Below are 19,698 nucleotides of genomic sequence, written 5' to 3'. Positions count from 1 at the left end.
CTTGTTCTTGATTAAGAAGTTTTAGGGGCATAAAAGCTCAGGAAATATCCTCCAGCTGCAATCTGCAAGTTGTTTTCCAAAGAAAAACCTTAACTTAAACACTGGTATGTCTAATAAGATACTTTCCATTTTAGATGTGCTGGACTGCTTTGACTGGAATTATAGCATCAGACACAAAATAATTTGTAAGGACAAAAGTATTTAGAAGAAAGGTGGCTATAGGCTGAACTTATATCATTTTTAAATTATAAGCTTTCATAAAATGGAAACATTTATAGTTAAATCTAAAGATAGGCTGTTTACCATGAAACTATGGTATCATTTGATGATGCAAATTAGCCTGAATTTATTGGCATGAGACCTAAATGCAATTGTGTTAAGATGTATAAGAAATTGTTGACAAATGAGAATTTGGCTACAAATTGAGGCTAAAAATGAAAACACTTAAAAAAATCAGTATGTTAGCAATGAAGTCTTACTTTGCACAGTCGAATCTCAATTGTATGACAGATACATCCATGAAAAACATAGTACTTGAAAACTTATTGCCAGATATATGAAGTCTATGGAAAATTGGGAAATGGAAGTGTGATTTGATGACTTTCATGTGTTACAAGTCTGAGTAGTGTCATGGAGCCAACAGCCTTATTATATCTTTGTTAAATGAGAAAGAAAGTCTTTTAGAGACCAAATAGAAATATAGGTCAAAGAATGAGGTGGGAAACTGAGAAGTCTAGAGGGACAGGGTGGGGCCGAGACTCTGGCCAAGGGTTTTGATGTGGAGAAGGAAAAAAGATAGAGCTATTGTGGATAGGCAGACAGGCCTGGGGGCAGCACTATAGTACAGCATGGGGACTCTGGGACTTAGCTGTCAGAGAAGAAAGCCAGCAGTAAAGAGCTGGGACAGGGAGCAGAGGGGGACCCGGGGCCCCTTCCTGTTGACTCCTTACTTACTTCCTCATCTGGAGCTAGTTGTTTAAGTTATCACAGGGAAATTTGCACAGCCTGATGCACTCTCCCTGCAAGGGCCACATCTTAGAGAAACGGCTCCATTACATGGAGCCTATTTCTTGCCACAGGACATGGCTTTGTACAATGCCAACTATGATTCAAAGGGAAGAGCTTTAGAAGGAACCCTATCACAGTGTGTGTCCTCTCCAAGGAAGTTTTTGGGTTGGATTCATCTCTGTGACCCCAGAGTAGGTATTGGGGAATGTGTCATCCAAAATTAATTGATCTGACCTACATAGCAGGATTATAATGAATCCATGTGGGGTTGTTTGTTTTTCTCTTCTACTATAACCAGCTGAGGGTTCAGGAAGGTGAGTTCAGTAGGATTCAGGAGGGTGAGGGTTCAAGGAGGGTGGTCCTTGGCAGGCAGGACCAGTGCTGCGCTGTGATGGTGGACGATTCTTGTCCTGATCAATTCAGAACAGTTGTGCTCCCTGTGGCCCTTCCTTCAATTATGCAGTACTCATGGGGCATGTAAACATAGGGCCTGTATCCCCTCTGTCCAGCCCCAAGAGATCTAGTCTAGAGTGAAGATGGATCATCTTTCTTGGGGTCAGACTTTAAAGGGCAAACTCTTGCTAAAGTCAGAGGAGACTGGCTTGCTGTAAGTATATTCTCATGATGGCCCTAGCCATGTTTTTTGAAGAAAATATAGCAGATAGCCAGAAATCTAATGGGGTTTACAAATGTTAAGCATCCTTTTCTCTAATTTCTCAACCACGACTGATGGATAGGGGGATGTCAAATCCTGTTAAAATAGCGAAATATGTGGTAGAAAGGAGTTTTTAACTGTATTTGAAAAGCAAAAGCAAAGATTCAGCAAACTCCAGAGATTAATCAGGAGAGGGAAGGCCAAGCTTGGAATATAATGAGAATCATTATCCTAACCTGGCCTCTAAAGGCACAGAATTGGAAAATGTTAGTGGAGACAGTTGCAAAGGCTAAGAGGGATTTAAGGAAAATATGTGGAACATGATTAACCTTCCTCAACTTCCCTTCCTCCTTTCCTCCTTTCCTTTGGAAAAAGGGATTCAAAGTCGGCAGCAAGAGTGTAAACACATTCTTGCACTAATTGAATACTTTATCATACACACGTGCTAGTTTTCTACAAATAAAAAATAATGCTGCAGCGGTAAGACTCAGAGTAAGGAAGCTGTGCTCAGATGGCCTTATGAATACCAGCCCAAAATGCTGGAAAGTCATTTGGCAACATGTTTCAAGAGCCTTAGAAAACATATATTTTGTTATTGTTGTTCAGTTGATAAGTCATGACTGACTCTTTGCAACCCTGAGGATTGCAGCAAGCCAGGCTTCCTGGTCCTTCACTATCTCCCTGTCCTTCACTATCTCCCAGAGTTTGCTCAAACTCATGTCCATTGAGTCAGTGATGATATCCAACCATCTCATCCTCTGTCATCCCCTTCTCCTCCTGCCCTCAATCTTTCCCAGCATCAGGGTCTTTTCCAACCAGCTGGTTCTTCTCATCAGGTAGCCAAAGTATTGGAGCTTCAGCTTCAGCATCAGTCCTTCCAATGTATATTCAGGGCTGATTTCCTTTAGGATTGGCTGGTTTGATCTCCTTGCAGTCCAAAGGATTCTCAAGAGTCTTCTCTAGCACCACAGTTTGAATACATCAGTTCTTCGATGCTCAGCCTTCTTTATGGTCCAATTCTCATATCTGTACATGGCTACTGGGAAAACCATAGCTTTGACTATATGGACCTTTGTCGACAAAGTAATGTCTCGGCTTTTTAATATGCTCTCTAGGTTTGTCACAGCTTTTCTTCCAAGGAGCAAGCATTTTTTAATTTCATGGCTGCAGTCACTTTCTTCAGTGATTTTGGAGCCCAAGAAAAAAATATCTGCTACTGTTTCCATTTTTTCCTCATCTGTTTGCCGTGAAATGATGGGACCAGATGCCATGATCTTAGTTTTTTTGAATATTGAGTTTTAGCCAGCTTTTTCACTCTCCTCTTTCACCTTCATCAAGAGGCTCTTTAGTCCCTCTTTGCTTTCTGCCATTAGGGTGATATCATCTGCATATCTAAGGTTGCTGATATTTCTCCCGGGAAATCTTGATTCCAGCTTGTGAGTCATCCAGCCCAGCATTTTGCATGATGTACTCTGCATATAAGTTACATAAACAGGGTGACAATATGCAGCCTTGACATACTCCTTTCTCAACTTGGAGCCAGTTCATTGTTCCATGTACAGTTCTAACTGTTGCTTCTTGACCTGCATGTAGGTTTCTCAGGAGACAGATAAGGTGGTCTGGTATTCCCATCTCTTGAAGAATTTTCCACAGTTTGTTGTGATCCACACTGTCAAAGGCTTTAGTGTAGTCAATGAAGCACAAATAGATGTTTTTCTGGAACTCTCTTGCTTTTCCTTGATCCAACGGATGTTGGCAATTTGATCTCTGGTTCTTCTGCCTTTTCTAAATTCAGCTTGTACATCTGGAAGTTCTTGGTTCACATACTGTTGAAGCCTAGCTTGGAGGATTTTGAGTATTGCCTTGCTAACATGTGAAATGAGTGAAATTGTATGGTAGTTAGAACATTAGTTGGCATTGTCCTTCTTTGGGATTGAAATGAAAACTGATGTTTTCCAGTCCTATGGCCATTGCTGAGTTTTCCAAATTTGCTCACATATTGAGTGCAGGACTTCAACAGCATCATATTTTAGGATTTTAAGTAGCTCAGTTGGGAATTCCATCACCTCCATTAGCTTTGTTCATTGTAATAATTCCTATGGCCCACTTGCCTTCACACTCCAGGATGTCTGACTCTAAGTGAGTGACCACACCATTGTGGTTATCTAGGTCATTAAGACCTTTTTTGTGCAGTTCTTCTGTGTATTCTTTGAGAATATGTCATAGAAAATAATCATTGCAGAATTTTTTAATAGGTAAAATTGAAACCCCCTTCCTAAGTACCCAACAACAGGGAAATTTAAAAAGTCAGTATCAGATTAGATAACAAAATGTTAACATTAGTAATCTCTGGGTGTAGTACAGGATCACAACCCCTAATTAAACCCTTTAGTTTTAGGTGCTGTTATGGATAGAATGTTTGTTTCCCTCCAACAATTCATATGTTGAAGCCTATGTGGCATTTGGTGTTGGGCCCTTTGAGAGGTAATTAGGTTTCTATGAAGTCATGAGGATGGGGTCCTCATGGGGATTAGTGCCCTTATAAGAAAAGGAAGAGACACCAGAGCTGCCTCTCTTCACCATGTGAGGGTGCAGTGAGAAGGCAGATGGCTCCTAGCCAGAGAGAAGGGTCTCACCATGAACAGAATCTGAGGCTTTCCAGCCTCCATAACTAAGAGCATGGCTTCTGGTCCCATCACTTCATGGCAAATAGATGGGGAAAAAGTGGAAACAGTGACAGACTTTATTTTCTTGGGCTCCAAAATCACTGCAGATGGTGACTGCAACCATGAAATTAAAAAATGCTTGCTCCTTGGAAGAAAAGCTATGGCAAATCTAGTCACCGTGTTAAAAAGTAGAGACATTACTTTGCCAACAAAGGTCCATATAGTCAAAGCTTTAGTTTTCCCAGTATCATGTACATATGTGAGAGTTGGACCATAAAGAAGCCTGAGCACCAAATTTTTGATGCTTTTGAACTGTGATACTGGAGAAGACTCTTAAGAGTCCCTTGGATAGTAAGGAGGTCAAACCAGTCAGTCCTAAAGGAAATCAACCCTGAATATTCATTGGAAGGACTGATGCCGATGCTGAAGCTCCAATACTTTGGCCACCTGATGAGAAGAGCCAGCTCATTGGAAAAGACCCTGATGCTGGGGAAGATTGAGGGAGGAGGAGAAGGGGTTGACAGAGGATGAGATGGTTGGATATCATCACTGACTCAGTGGGCATGAGTTTGAGCAAACTCTGGGAGATAGTGAAAGACAGGGAAGCCTGGAGTGCTGTAGTCCATGGGGTCACAAAGGGTCAGACACGACTTAGTGACTGAACAACAAAACCTCCAGAATTGTGAGCAAATGTCTGTTGTTTAAGCCACTCACTTCAGTTCAATTCAGTTCTATCAGTTGAGATCAAGTTTTGTCACCACAGTTTTGGTTTTCAGAGGTCTTGCCCTTCCCACTTTTGTGAGGAAAGAACATGCAGGCAAGACCCTCCACCACAGGTGGGCCTTCTGGCTCCCTATTCCTTCTGGCCCAAGGAGTTAAGGAGGCTGTTAGTTTGTGCTGCAGGCCCTGACTTTTAGGTTTGGAGGAACAGTATGAGGGGGTAGGAGTGGAAATCTTTATTTCACACTTAGAGTTTTCTCTTATGTAGCAGAGAATTCCAGAGGGGAGGATTTGGACACACATTCTAGACTCCCATAACCCCCTTTGTTAATACTGTATCAAGGCACATTTTGGGTATTTGCCCACTATAATTGGTTAGTCTTTCTATCAGATCGCCATCTGAAAACACTAGATCTTTTGTTTCTTCTCTCTCTCTCTCTTTTTTTTCTTGCATACACATTGGTACTGGTATCCCTGTTACAATCTCTCTCTATTGTTTTTATTCACATTGCCTGGACTGCTCCCCTGCCACAGATACACACTGTGTCAAAATCCAGTTTAGTCTCATTTCCACATTTGTTTTAAGTATATAGCTTCCTAATTTCACCTTAACTGCTTCTCATTTTAACCTCTTTATTGATAGAATTATGTCCAGATTAGAGTTCACTTGCTTTCTCTACAGGAAGGTAAATTTGCTGAGCTTTCTCTTTATGGTTGCTATTGCCCAGACTCTAAGAATTAGATGTTTGCTTGTAGGACACTAATAGGAGATGAATGGTTTTTGCTTGATTGAGATTCAAGTGCTTCTGTTTGGTAAAGAAGTTAACCTCAAGAGTGATGGTTTTGTGCTGTGTAGGGCATTAACCAATTTTATATCTCATTTAGCAATCTTACTGCCCTATATCCTTTATCACGGACTCATTTTCTTGTGCCCTCCTTTCTATCAGCTTTTTTCATCCTGTCTTTCCTTATTAATAAATTATGGAAATCTTTTGACACATGTTCCTTGTATATTGATATGAAAATTACATTTTAGCATTTTGAAAATTATACTTCGACACCCCCAAATGTGACTGAGATTGAATTTCTCACCACTCTGGAGAGTCACTGAACCTAGACTTATTTAAGTGAGAAAAATGAAGTGAAATGGGATTCTTGGTCCCAAGTGTGGTGGTTCAAATACTAGCCTTAAGAGTGGGAAATCACAGGGCTAGAAAGCAGCCCCTCTACCTCACGTTGCTTGAGGACAGTGATTCTAGATTAAGAAAATGAAATTGACATTGACCTAAGAATGGATAGGATAGTGTTCCACTGTGCAGTGCATATTACACATTCACTCACTTATTCAATTTTTTTCACCCAGTGTACATTTGTTGAGCATCACTATTTGCTTGACATTGTTCTAGAATCTAGATAAGGACTGGAAAGTGATTTAGACAAAGCTCCTATCCTAAGAAGCACTCAGAGTGATAGGGGAGATAGAGATATATGGAGTCAGTGATGTAAGACCATTGATCAGTACACAGAGTGTCATGGGAGCCGTGTATAGTGGGTAAGAGCAAAGGTATTATGGAAGTGTCCATGGTTGCTCCTAACATACCCCAAGAAGTTCCTTAGGTTGAGTCTTAAAATATGAGTAAGGTTTAGCCAGAGATGAAGTTGAGAAAAGACTGTTTTGGGCAGAGAAGCATGGAAAAAGGGAGAAAACAGCATAGCACATATACAGAGGTTCTTGTCCCCAGAGCATGGGTATGAGGCAGGGAGGGGCATAAATAAGCTTTTCTTAATGTAATAGTTAATTTTGTGCATCCACTTGACTGTGTCATGGGATACCCAGATATCTAGTTAAACATTATTTCTGGATGTGTCTGTGAGGGTATTTTGGTAAGAGATTACCATTTGAATTTGGTGGACTGGGTAAAGCAGTTTGCCCTCCCAGAGTGGATGAGTATCCTTCAACCTGTTCAAGGCCTTTATAGGACAAGAAGGAGGAGGAAGGTTGAATTCTGTCTTGCTGACTGACTGCTGAGCTAAAGTGTCCATCTTCTCTTGCGCTTGAACTGGAACTTAGACTATCTGTGGTCCTTTTTCTCAGGCCTTTAAACTCAGACTGGAATTTCATGGGTCTCCAGGTTGCAAGTGACAGATCATGAGACTTCTCAGCCTCCATAATTGTGTGAACTAATTCCTTACAACAGATTTCACCCTTTTAGTTCTGTTTCTCTGGAGAACCCCGACATGTAGTTTATGTTCAAAATCTTAATTGATTTCTCCCCTACCATGTCTTGAACTCATCATTTTGTTTTTTTCACTTCCATTCTAAAAACTTCCTTTCCATGATCTAAAGGCAATTAGAGAAGTTATCTCCTTCTCTGAAGGGACAAGATCCCTTATAGAATCAGAATGGAAGCTGCAGCACATTTCTGGTCTCCCTTTCAAAGTTCTTAGCATAAGAAGAGTTTTTAAGCATCATATGAGCACATTTCTGACCCCTCAGATTGGATAGATCTTCTGTGGCTTTGAGAGAACAACTGGAGTAGAAACACCAGAAATAGACCCGAGGGAGCCAGTTTTTGTGAGTAAGTCTTATTGTCTACTGAGGAGGGCCCATCAGAGGCAGTTGGCTGAGGGCCTCCTCTCTGTTCCCCCAAATTTGTCTCAACTCTCCACTAATTCACGTGGGTACCTCACATTCAATGGCTCAGGATACTGGTAGGTCCACTCTATAATAGATGGTGGGGCTGTAGATACCTTGGGGTGAGGTGGTGTGGAAGTGAGAATTCCTGCGCCTGGGCAAAATGGGAGGAAAAAGAGCTGGTAGACATCACTCTTCAAGTGAAACAAAGTAAACTTGATTCTTTGATGACAGCAGCAATCAATCCATGTCTAACACATAGGAGGGTGCTGAGTGCTTCACATGTGTTCAGGAGGAGGTGGTAAGAGGAGAAGGGAAGCCGTGCTTCTGAGGATGGGAGTTCAGCAGGTTGGAGAATATGGATCATCCAAGATGTGGCCATGTCAAGTTGATCCCTTAGGTTTTGTATCAGTTAGGAATTGAGTGTGTCTGTGTATTATCTATTGCTGTGTAACAAATTTGGTGTCTTAAAAGAATAGCAAACATTTATTATCTCACAGTTTATATGGGTCAACAATTCAGGAGCAGCTTATGTGGTGGTTTTCGCTTGAGGTCTTCACTGAGATTGCAGTCAGGATGTCAACTGGGACTTTGGTCATCTGAAAGGCTTGATGAAGTAGAGAATCTTCTAAGAAGTCATCTGCATAGCTGGAAAGTTGATGCTGACTGTTGGTGTGAGTGTGTGAAAGTCGCTCAGTTGTATCTGACGCTTTTGTGACTCTGACTCTTTTGTGACCCCATGGACTGTACAGTCCACGTAATTCTCCAAGCCAGAATACTGGAGTGGGTAGCCTTTCCCTTCTTCAGGGGATCTTCCCAAACCAGGGATTGAACCCAGGTCTCCTGCATTGCAGGCAGATTCTTTACCAGCTGAGCCACCAGGGAAACCCAAGAATACTGGAGTGGGTAGCCTATCCCTTCTCCAGAGGATCTTCCTGACCCAGGAGTCAAACCGGGGTCTCCTGCAGTGCAGGCAGATTCTTTACCAACTGAGTTTATCAGGGAAGCCCCTGACTGTTGGTGGGGGACCTCAGTTCTTTGCCACATGGACTTATCCATAGGGCTGTTTGAATGCTCTCAACACTTGGCTGTTGACTTCCCAAAGAGTGAGTGATCCAGGAGAAAGCAAGGCAGAATCTACCATGTCTTTTAGGACGTAGCCTCAGAGGTCACACACCATCATTTCCTCAATATCCTGTTGGTTGCACAGGTCAGTTCTATTCAGTGTGGGAAAGGACTAGACAAGAACACAAATACCAGGATGTAATGATCACTGGCAGCCAACTTGGAAGCTGGCTATCATACTGTCATAGTGACAGAGGCCTGAAATAACAAGGGATAGGGTTGTATTTTTCTCTCTTGTAAAATAAATCTGTAGGTGGACATCATCATCTCAGACATTTTTAATATCTTTTTTCACTCTCATTCTCAGGGTTGTCTCATAGTCCCACAAGGCCCTCTGAGGTTCCTGTCATCATATCTGAATTCCAGTTAGCAAGAAGGAAGGAGGAAATGCCAAAGGGCATCCCAGTTGAGTCAGCTGCTCTTTTAAGGAGCTTCCCCAAATGTCTGATTCAATAACTTATATCTGTGGATAAGTTACCACAGTTGTACCACTGGCCAGAGTTTAATTATGTGGCCATCCTTATCTGCAGGTCAGGTTGGGAAACAGATGTTTTCATTTGGGCGCATTGCCACTCACCACAAAATTAGTCTAATACTGAGGAAGAAAATTAGACTGGAAGTGAGAAAGGCTTCCATTCTGCTGTGATACTACTCCTACTGTATGTCTAGGGTTTATGGCATGATGAGTCCTCTCCTGCTGCCCTCTCGTCTTTCCCTTAGGGTCCTTACTACAGACTTGTAGCCCACTACACTTATTCAGCTCCCTGAATTCTTTAGGCTGACTTTGATTTGGTTTTGTCAACCTCCTTGAGAAGGAGGTTGCTTTCCTACCTCTTGGAATTCTCTCTGGTAGACAAGGCTTCTCTCTCATTGCTTTCTATCTCCTGGGGGTGGTGGTGGATAAGTGTATATCAGAATATCCTTGGGTGCAAAATATTTTTTGACTTTTTTAGGCACTCCACCCCCACCCCTGGTCTGATGCTCTTTAGAGCTCACTGCCATTCACTGTGTTATGAAAAATTTCCTCAGGTAGGATTGTGACAGCAATTCCATTGTGTGGGTTTTATTTCACTCTGCACAAAGCAATTCTCTGACACCAGCTGGGTGTCCTACACTTTAACTCAGTATTCACATTATCTACCTGGAGATGACATTAGATCCCTTAGGTTAACGTCTCAGTTCCACAAGACTGCCTGCCCCCACTTTAGATGCTAATCCAAGGTTGTCACTTGTGGTTCTAATAGGCTATAGATCTGAGATTTCCATGACCCCACTTGGTTAATTTGCCAGAGAATTTCACAGAAATCATAGGAACATTTTCCTTAGTAGGTTACCAGTTTATTATAAATGGATATAATTTAGGAACATCCAGATGGAAGAGATGCATAGAGCAATGTGTGAGGAAAGGGCACAGAGTTTCCATGCTGTCTTAGCTTGCCACTCTCCCTGAATCTCTGCATGTTCACCAACCTGGAGGCTCTCCCAACCAGGTCCTTTTGGGTTTTTATGGAGGCTTGCTTATATCAGCATGATTGATTAAATAAATCATTGGCCATTGGCAACTGAACTCAATCTCTAGCCCTTCTTCCTTCCCTGGAGGTGAGGGATGGGACTGAAAGTTCTAATCCTTATATCTCATGGCTGATTTTCCTGGCACCCAGCCCCCATCCTTCGGTGCTTTCCAAAAGCCCCTTATAAACATAAACTCAGATGTGATTGAAAAGGGTTTGTTATAAATATCATGACACATTTATCACTCTTATCACTCAGGAAATTCCAAGGGTTTTTGAAACTTTGAGCCAGTTTATTATAAGTCAGACTGTCACACCAGGATATTCTTCTGTGCACCTCTTCACACACCATCTTAGCCCCACCAAAATCTCTGTTTATTTTATCCCTTTCCTTAAAGAATCTATCTTCGTTTCTGGAGTTTTCTCACTAAGGCAGTTTTGGCATTTCCCAGCCATGTATCGCTATCCTGTGTATATGAAAGTGTGGAAGTGCTTGATATTACTGAATGTGTGCCAAGTAGCTTCAGTCGTGTCTGACTCTTGGCGACCCCACTACCCCATGATAGCCCGCCAGGCTTGCCACGCCCTCCTGCAGGGTATCTTCCAGATCCAGGAATCAAACCTACATTTCTTACATCTCCTGCATTGGCAGGCAGGGTTCTTTACAACTAGTGCCACCTGGGAAGCCCATTATTGAATGAGTTCAGATTAAAGCTTTAGAGACATGAGTTGTGGTTTGGGGACCAGTCCACAGGGGGCTCTGTATCCTCCATCATGGCTGGGCTCAGGGAGGCCTGGCCTGGCAAGGACACTCAGAAACAGAGATGGCTTTGCCTGTGGTCTTTAATCTCTTTTCTCCTCAGAGAGTCTCAACCTCTATAAAACCTTTCTCATGACTTTGTGGTTAATGAGGCCTGTGTGTGTGGGTTTTGCTCCAGGGCTCATGGAGTTCTGTCTGTCAGAGCCTGCCTTTTCCTCTGGCTCCTGTGTCCTTGTCAGGCTGAATGAGCTCTTCCCCTGGGAAGCCCTCTTGATCACATCTGGACCTTCTGGTAACTTTCCACATGCTCTCCGGCTGTCCTAACTGTCCACCCAGTACCTAATATGCCATTTTTTCCCTTAATGTGATTGGTTTCTTTATGTGAAATCCCAGTTGGGTTCTCTCATAATCATTATTGGTCTAAGATACACAACTACAATGATGTTAACTGCCTTAAGAATGATAATTGTGGAAACAGCTGTTATTCACCCATACTTGTTCACAGTGTTAGAAAGCACAGCCATATTCCCACAGTAGTAATAGAAGTTGCCATTTATAGAGAGCTTATGATGTGTTAGGCACTAACATTTTATATTCTTTCCCATATTAACTATCTGCGGTAGGAGCTACTATTTACAGATGCAGAGATGAGGTGCAAAGAGGTTAAATGAATTACTGAGTGTCATACAGTTGATAAATGGTAGAGCGGGGAGTGCTTGACTACACGGCCGATATTCCCCTCCTGTTGCCAGGGCCAGCATGCTACATAATTCCTGCTGCTGCTGTCTGTGACCAGATTCCCTCTTCTGGGCACATGGGGGCGTGCCCTAGACACTTTATATCTAGCATGGATGTCTGTGAGGCCTGGGAGCCCAGGTAAGATCAGAAAAAGTTAATGTTAAGATTCCTCCTCACAGGACCCAGAGCACCATCCTGACTGAAGCACTTTCTCCCACTGCCATATTTCTCCTCCCTGTGTTCACCACTGGGAGAAAGAAAGGCAGGGAACAGGCAATGACTGGAGCCTACTTGTGAATGAAAGTCAGTCATTCTGCCACCCTTGGGGTACTGCTGAAGTTTTTCAAATTGTGGTGCTAGAGAAGGTTCTTGAGAGTCCCTTGGATCAAGGGGATCAAACCAGTACATCCTAAAAGAAATCAACCCTGAATATTCATTGGAAGGACTGATGCTGAAACTGACACTCCAATACTTTGGTTACCTGGTGCGAAGAGCCAACTCATTGGAAAAGACCCTGAGGCTGGGAAAGATTGAAGGCAGGAAGAGAAGGGAACAACAGAGGATGATATGGTTGGATGGCATCACTAACTCAATGGACATGGGTTTGAGCAAACTCCAGGAGATAGTGAAGGACAGGGAAGCCTGGGGCGCTGCAGTCCACGGGGTCGCAGAGTCAGACATGACTTAGCAACTGAACAGCAACAACAACTGGAGGCAAAATTGTGTTGCATTTGGTGGTGGCATGGGAAAGAGAGGGAAAGCAGGTTGGTTCTCTTGATTTCTTGAAGGGATGGAAGGTGATGTCTATCAGCCTTAGAAGCAGCTGCCATCTCTCTCGCTCTCCTATCCATCTGGCTTTGTAGTTGGCCTGTGAAAATTAGATATGGGCCAAGCTGAAGGCATTATTACAAGAAAAAGTTGCCTGTACTTTATAGTTCAATATAGATGGTCATCCTAGCAACTGCTCTTCTGTCTTTACCAGAGGAAAGGAGAAGGAAGGTTTGTCAAACTTTCTCAAGAAGCAAATTACAGCATGGAATTCTGTTGACCTCTGTTCAGTTCTCTTTTGAAAATTCTAGTCTGTCAAGAGCAGGCAGCTTTTCCAACACAGCTGCATTATTCCAACAGCAGGGCACAGTAACTCCTGCTGCCCTGCCTATATTGCTTGGAGAATTTTGTGTGTGTGCATGTCTTTTATTCTATTTTTCCATCTGGTGACTTTTGTTTTCTTCTAAATGGTGCTGTTTAAATGCTTTTCACAAATGCAATCTTGAAAATAAACACATTGAATGGATAAGAACAAAAGGAGATCCATTTTTGATGCTCATCACTGCTGAGAGTTTCCTCAGCTGCAGGAAGATGGGGGCAGGGGCAAGGAGATGAATGGATTGTCAGAATGAAACATCACCCAATGGTGCTGCCAGGATTGGAATCTAGTCAGACCACGTGAATAGTGTCCTGACACCCATTTGAACTGAAGGCCTAAACAACTGGGCACTTAAGATCAACTGTGGGCTTTGAAAACTTTGGAGTCTCATCTCCTAGTTCCCTGCTCACCTACTTTAGTACATACCCTGTCCACTCCCCTATGATCACTGCCTTAACTTGGGCCCTCTGCCCAACAGCAGATGCTGAGACAAGGATTTGAGTACAAGTTAACTGATTTGGGAGGGGCCACAAACTCCAGTAGGAAAATGATACAGGGAAGGAAAGCAGTCAATGAAGGGTACGTTAAACCCCAGCTATCCCAATAGGATTCTTTGCAGCCAAAGATGGAGAAGCTCTATACAGTCAGCAAAAACAAGACTGGGAGCTGACTGTGGCTCAGATCATGAACTCCTTATTGCCAAATTCAGACTTAAATTGAAGAAAGTAGGGAAAACCACTAGACTGCTCAGGTATGACCTAAATCACATCCCTTATGATTATACAGTGGAAGTGAGAAATAGATTCAAGGGATTAGACCTGATAGACAAGAGTGCCTGAAGAACTATGGATGGAGGTTCATGACATTATACAAGAGGCAGGGATCAAGACCATCCCCAAGAAAAAGAAATGCAAAAAGGCAAAATGGTTGTCTGAGGAGGCCTTACAAATAGCTGTGAAAAGAAGTGAAAAACAAAGGAGAAAAGGAAAGATATACCCATTTGAATGCCAAAGAGTTACAAAGAATAGCAAGGAGAGATAAGAAAGCCTTCCCCAATGATCAGTGCAAAGAAATAGAGGAAAAGAATAGAATGGGAAAGACTAGAGATCTCTTCAAGAAAATTAGAGATACCAAGGGAATATTTCATGCAAAGATGGGCTCAACGAAGGACAGAAATGGTATGGACCTAAAAGAAGCAGGAGATATTAAGAAGAGATGGCAAGAATACACAGAAGAACTGTACAAAAAATGATCTTCATGACCAGATAATCACAATAGTGTGATCGCTCACCTAGAGCCAAACATCCTGGAATGCGAAGTCAAGTGGACCTTAGGAAGCATCACTAGGAACAAAGCTAGTGGAGGTGATGGAATTCCAGTTGAGCTATTTCAAATCCTAAAAGATGACGCTATGAAAGTGCTGCATTCCATATGCCAGCAAATTTGGAAAACTCAGCAGTGGCCACAGGACTGGAAAAGTCAGTTTTCATTCCAATCCCAAAGAAAGGCAATGCCAAAGAATGTTCAAGCTGCTGCACAATTGCACTTATCTCACACGCTAACAAAGTAACGCTCAAAATTCTCCAAGCCAGGTTTCAACAGTATGTGAACTGTGAACTTCCAGATGTTCAAGTTGGATTTAGAAAAGGCAGAGGAACTAGAGATTAAATTGTCAATATCCCTTGGATCATTGAAAAAGCAAGAGGGTTCCAAAAAAATATCTACTTCTGCTTTATTGTCTATGCCAAAGCCTTTGATTGTGTGGATCACAACAAACTGTGGAAAATTCTGAAAGAGATGGGAATACCAGACCACCTGACCTGCCTCCTGAGAAACCTGTATGCAGGTCAGGAAGCAACAGTTAGAACTACACATGGAACAACAGACTGGTTCCAAATCGGGAAAGGAGTATGTCAAGGTTGTATATTGTCACCCTGCTTATTTAACTTATATGCAGAGTGCATCATGAGAAATGCTGTACTAGATGAAGCACAAGCTGAAATCAAGATTGCTGGGAGAAATATCAATAACCACAGATATGCAGATGACACCACCCTTATGGCAGAAAGCAAAGAAGAACTAAAGAGTCTCTTGATGAAAGTGAAAGAAGAGAGTGAAAAAGTTGGCTTGAAGCTCAACATTCAGAAAACTGAGATCATGGCTTCTGGTCCCATCACTTCATGGCAAATAGATGGGGAAACAATGGAAACAGTGACAGACTTTATTTTGGGGGGCTCCAAAATCACTGCTGATGGTGATTGCAGCCATGAAATTAAAAGATGGTTGTTCCTTGGAAGGAAAGTTATGACCAAACTAGACAGCATATTAAAAAGCAGAGACATTACTTTGCCAACAAAGGTCCATATAGTCAAAACTCTGGTTTTTTCAATAGTCATGTATGGATGTGAGAGTTGGACTATAAAGAAAGCTGAGCACAGAAGGATTAGTGCTTTTGAACTGTGGTGTTGGAGAAGACTCTTGAGAGTCCCTTGGACTGCAAGGAGATCCAACCAGTCCATCCTAAAGGAAATCAGTCCTGAATATTCATTGGAGGGACTGATGCTGAAGCTGAAACTCCAATACTTTGGCCACCTGATGTGAAGAACTGACTCATTTGGAAAGACCCTGGTGCTGGGAAAGATTGAAGGCAGGAGGAGAAAGGGATGACAGAGGATGAAATGGTTGGGTGGCATCACTGACTCAATGGACATGAGTTTGAGTAAACTCTGGTAGTTGGTGATGGACAGGGAGGCCTGGCGTGCTGCAGTCCATGGGATCACAAAGAGTCAGTGAAAATGAGTATACTACCCAAATCAATCTATAGATTCAATGCAATCTCTATCAAGCTACCAATGGTATTTTTCACAGAACTAGAACAAATTATTTCACAATTTGTATGGAAATACAAAAAACCTCGAATAGCCAAAGTAATCTTGAGAAAGAAGAATGGAACTGGAGGAATCAACCTGTCTGACTTCAGACTATACTACAAAGCTACGGTCATCAAGACAGTATAGTACTAGCACAAAGACAGAAATATAGATCAATGGAACAAAATAGAAAGCCCAGAGATAAATCCACGCACCTATGGACACCTTGTCTTTGACAAAGGAGGCAAGAATAGACAATGGAGAAAAGATGATCTCTTTAACAAACAGTGCTGGGAAAACTGGTCAACCACTTGTAAAAGAATGAAACTAGAACACTTTCTAACACCATACACAAAAATAAACTCAAAATGGATTAAAGATCTAAATGTAAGACCAGAAACTATAAAACTCCTAGAGGAAAACATAGATAAAACACTCTCTGACATAAATCACAGCAGGATCCTCTATGACCCACCTCCCAGAGTAATGGAAATAAAAGCAAAAAGAAACAAATGGGACCTAATTAAACTTAAAAGCTTTTGCACAACGAAGGAAAATATCAGCAAAGTGAAAAGACAGCCTTCAGAATGGGAGAAAATACTAGCAAACAAAGCAACTGACAAAGAATTAATCTCAAAAATATAGAAGCAGCTCATGCAGCTCAATTCTGGAAAGATAAACGACCCAATCAAAAAATGGGCCAAAGAACTAAACAGACATTTCTCCAAAGAAGACATACAGATGGCTAACAAGCACATGAAAGGATGCTCAACATCACTCATTATCAGAGAAATGCAAATCAAAACCACAATGAGGTACCATCTCACACCAATCAGAATGGCTGCTATCAAAATGTCTATAAACAATTAATGCTGGAGAGGGTGCTGGAGAAAAGGGAACCCTCTTACACTGTTGGTGGGAATGCAAACTAGTACAGCCAGTATGGAGAACAGTGTGGAGATTCCTTAAAAAACTGGAAATAGAACTGCCATATGACCCAGCAATCCTACTACTGGGCATACACACCAAGGAAATCAGAATTGAAAGAGGCACGTGTACCCCAATGTTCATCACAGCACTGTTTACAATAGCTAGGATATGGAAGCAACCTAGATGTCCATTGGCAGACAAATGGACATATACACAATGGAATATTACTCAGCCATTAAAAGGAATGCATTTGAATCAGTTCTAATGAGGTGGATGAAACTGGAGCCTATTATACAGAGTGAAGTAAGTCAGAAAGAAAAACACCAATACGGTTTATTAACACATATATATGGAATTTAGAAAGATGGTAATGGCACCCCACTCCAGTACTTTTGCCTGGAAAATCCCATGGATGGAGGAGCCTGGTGGGCTGCAGTCCATGGGATCACTAAGAGTCGGACACGACTGAGTGATTTCACTTTCGCTTTTCACTTTCATGCATTGGAGAAGGAATGGCAACCCACTCCAGTGTTCTTGCCTGGAGAATCCCAGGGACGGGGAAGCCTGGTGGGCTGCCGTCTATGGGGTCGCACAGAGTTGGACACGACTGAAGCGAATTAGCAGAATGATGACCTTATATTCGAGATAGCAAAAGAGACACAGATGTAAAGAACAGACTACTGGACTCTGTAGGAGAAGGTGACGGTGGGATGATTTGAGAGAATAGCATTGAAACATGTATATTACCATATGTGAAATAGATTGCCAGTCCAGGTTTGATGCATGAGACAGGGTGATAGGGTGCTCAGGGCCGGTGCACTGGGATAACCCAGAGGGCTGGGATGGGGAGGGAGGTGGGAGGGGGTTTCAGGATGGGGGACACATATACACCCGTGGCTGATTCGTGTTGATGTATGGCGAAAGCCATTACAATATTGTAAAGTAATTAGCCTCCAATTAAAATAAATAAATTCATTAAAAAAAAAGTTCTAGTCTTAATGTTGCTGGCTTAGATTCTTTGTTTTCTGTTTTGCAGGCCCCTGAAACAGTAGGCAGACTGGGTGCCCACAGCCCTGCCTTTGCTATTGTAGCATCCTTCCCTACTCATGGTAAATTGCTTTCAGGTTGGCCAGAGTTCCTTCTAAGGTCCAGCCAGCCTTCACAGTCCTTGCCAGTCCTGGGCAGGAAGCAGAGCACAGGCCAAACCTGGGGCTTTGGCCTCATGCCTGCAGCACGAGGGCCACCTGGGCCACCTGCCAGCAGATTTCAGTACAGCGAAGACTAGACCTTCCTCAGGAAGCCCCAGGGCCACAGATCTGAACCTGTCTTCTTCCTTTGTGTTCAGGATTTAAAAAAGAGTAAAATCATGCTTCTCATGCAAACATAAAATGAACACATGTCAAAGATTTTATTTAACTCACTAATTGAATGAGGCACTGGTAAGATAAAACTGTTTCAAAGGAGAAGTCAAAAACCCACAAATTTGTATGGTATAAAGGAATGTTGACATAATTTTATTTATGGATTTGGATCTTACTTTATTATTGTTTTTAGGGTGTTCCAGAATTTATTTGCTTGTCTTTAGAGAAGAATTATTTGTATTGCTATCCCTTATTTACAGTTTTCAGAGGGGCTTCCCAGGTGGCTCAGTGGTAAAGAATCCACCTATAATGCAGGAGACTTAGAGATGTTTGTTTGATCCTTGGGTTGGGAAGGTCTCCTGGAGAAGGGCATGGCAACCCATTCCAGTATTCTTGCCTGGAAAATCTCATGGACAGAGGAGCCTGGAGGGCTATAGTCCATGGGGTTGCAAAAAGTCAGACACAACTGAGCAACTAAACAACAACAAAATAGCTCAAAAGGCAATGGAAGGCACAGAGATCTCAGAATCAGATAATGAGATGACTCCAGCATCCCATTGGAAGGCTATCCAGTAATCTTTTTTGCTTGTTCCAAAGTCTAACATGTTTCTTCACCCTTGAATGATTTTCTTGTTTATCTTTTCCATTTCTTGGTTTCTAGGAGAGAGTTTTCCCTCTTTGTCAGGAAGGCTAGGCAAGCCTGGGATTCAGATCTCTATTCTATATTTTCTGGGCATGTGGCCTCACTGAAATCACTTCTTCTCTGAGTCCATGTGTTACAGTGGATGTGAGGATTAAAGTGCCTGGCACACAGATGTAAACAGAAACAAACCATTACCTGCAACTTACTCTGTGTGGGATGTTGATCCAAATTTAATGTTGTCAAACCTATCACTACCCCTATTTTAGAGATGTGGAAACTGAGACACTGGGTGTTTAAGACACTGACTCAGAGTTGTGCTGTGGGGTCATGTGATGGAGCTGGAATTCAAACCCAGGCCAGCTGGCTCTGCTGTCACACTCAGCCAGCACTCAGGAAATGAAGGTGCCACGGAACTGCTTAGTTTCTTTAATCTAACCACATCTTGATGTGAGTGAGTTAGCCAATTACCCTATAAAGCCAGCTATGGAATTGGTGGTCATGCCTCACTCCCTGGTCGCTCTCTACCCCTGTTTGGCACTGGGGTAGGTGCCTTATGACCCACTGCCCTTCCTGGGACCCAGTGTCAAGACCCTCATAACTGCTTGTGTTGTTGTTTTTACTCTGTATTGAAATCTAACATAAAACATGTAGAAATATGCACAGTTCAATGAATTTTCATGAAGCGAATGTATATGCCTGTAAGCAGTCAATCAAGAAACAGAACATGACAGGCACCCCAGAAACTAGCTGGTGCAGTGTGCCAATCAGTACCCCAAGGGTAACCACCACCCGAACTGGTAACACCATAGTGCAACCTGCCTCTGATCCTTATGTAAAAGCAGTCATATAGTCTGCATTCTTTTGTGTCTAGCTTCTTTCATTCAATATTCTGTTTTTGAGATTCATCTGAATTGTATATAGCTGCAGTT

At 42.4% G+C, this 19,698-nt stretch overlaps 1 protein-coding gene across 2 annotated transcripts in view; it reads left to right on the top strand.

Moving 5' to 3' along the window:
• Nucleotides 1–19,698, top strand: part of LOC145513092 (uncharacterized) — a 295,101-nt gene that overhangs the window by 129,991 nt on the left and 145,412 nt on the right. The gene's annotated exons all lie outside the window — the stretch shown is intronic.

This window comes from Giraffa tippelskirchi, chromosome 7 (assembly GCF_054371585.1).
Source record: "Giraffa tippelskirchi isolate mGirTip1 chromosome 7, T2T-mGirTip1v1.2.pri, whole genome shotgun sequence".
In the NCBI taxonomy this organism is placed as follows: domain Eukaryota; kingdom Metazoa; phylum Chordata; class Mammalia; order Artiodactyla; family Giraffidae; genus Giraffa; species Giraffa tippelskirchi.
This window is presented reverse-complemented; position numbering and strand designations above follow the sequence as displayed.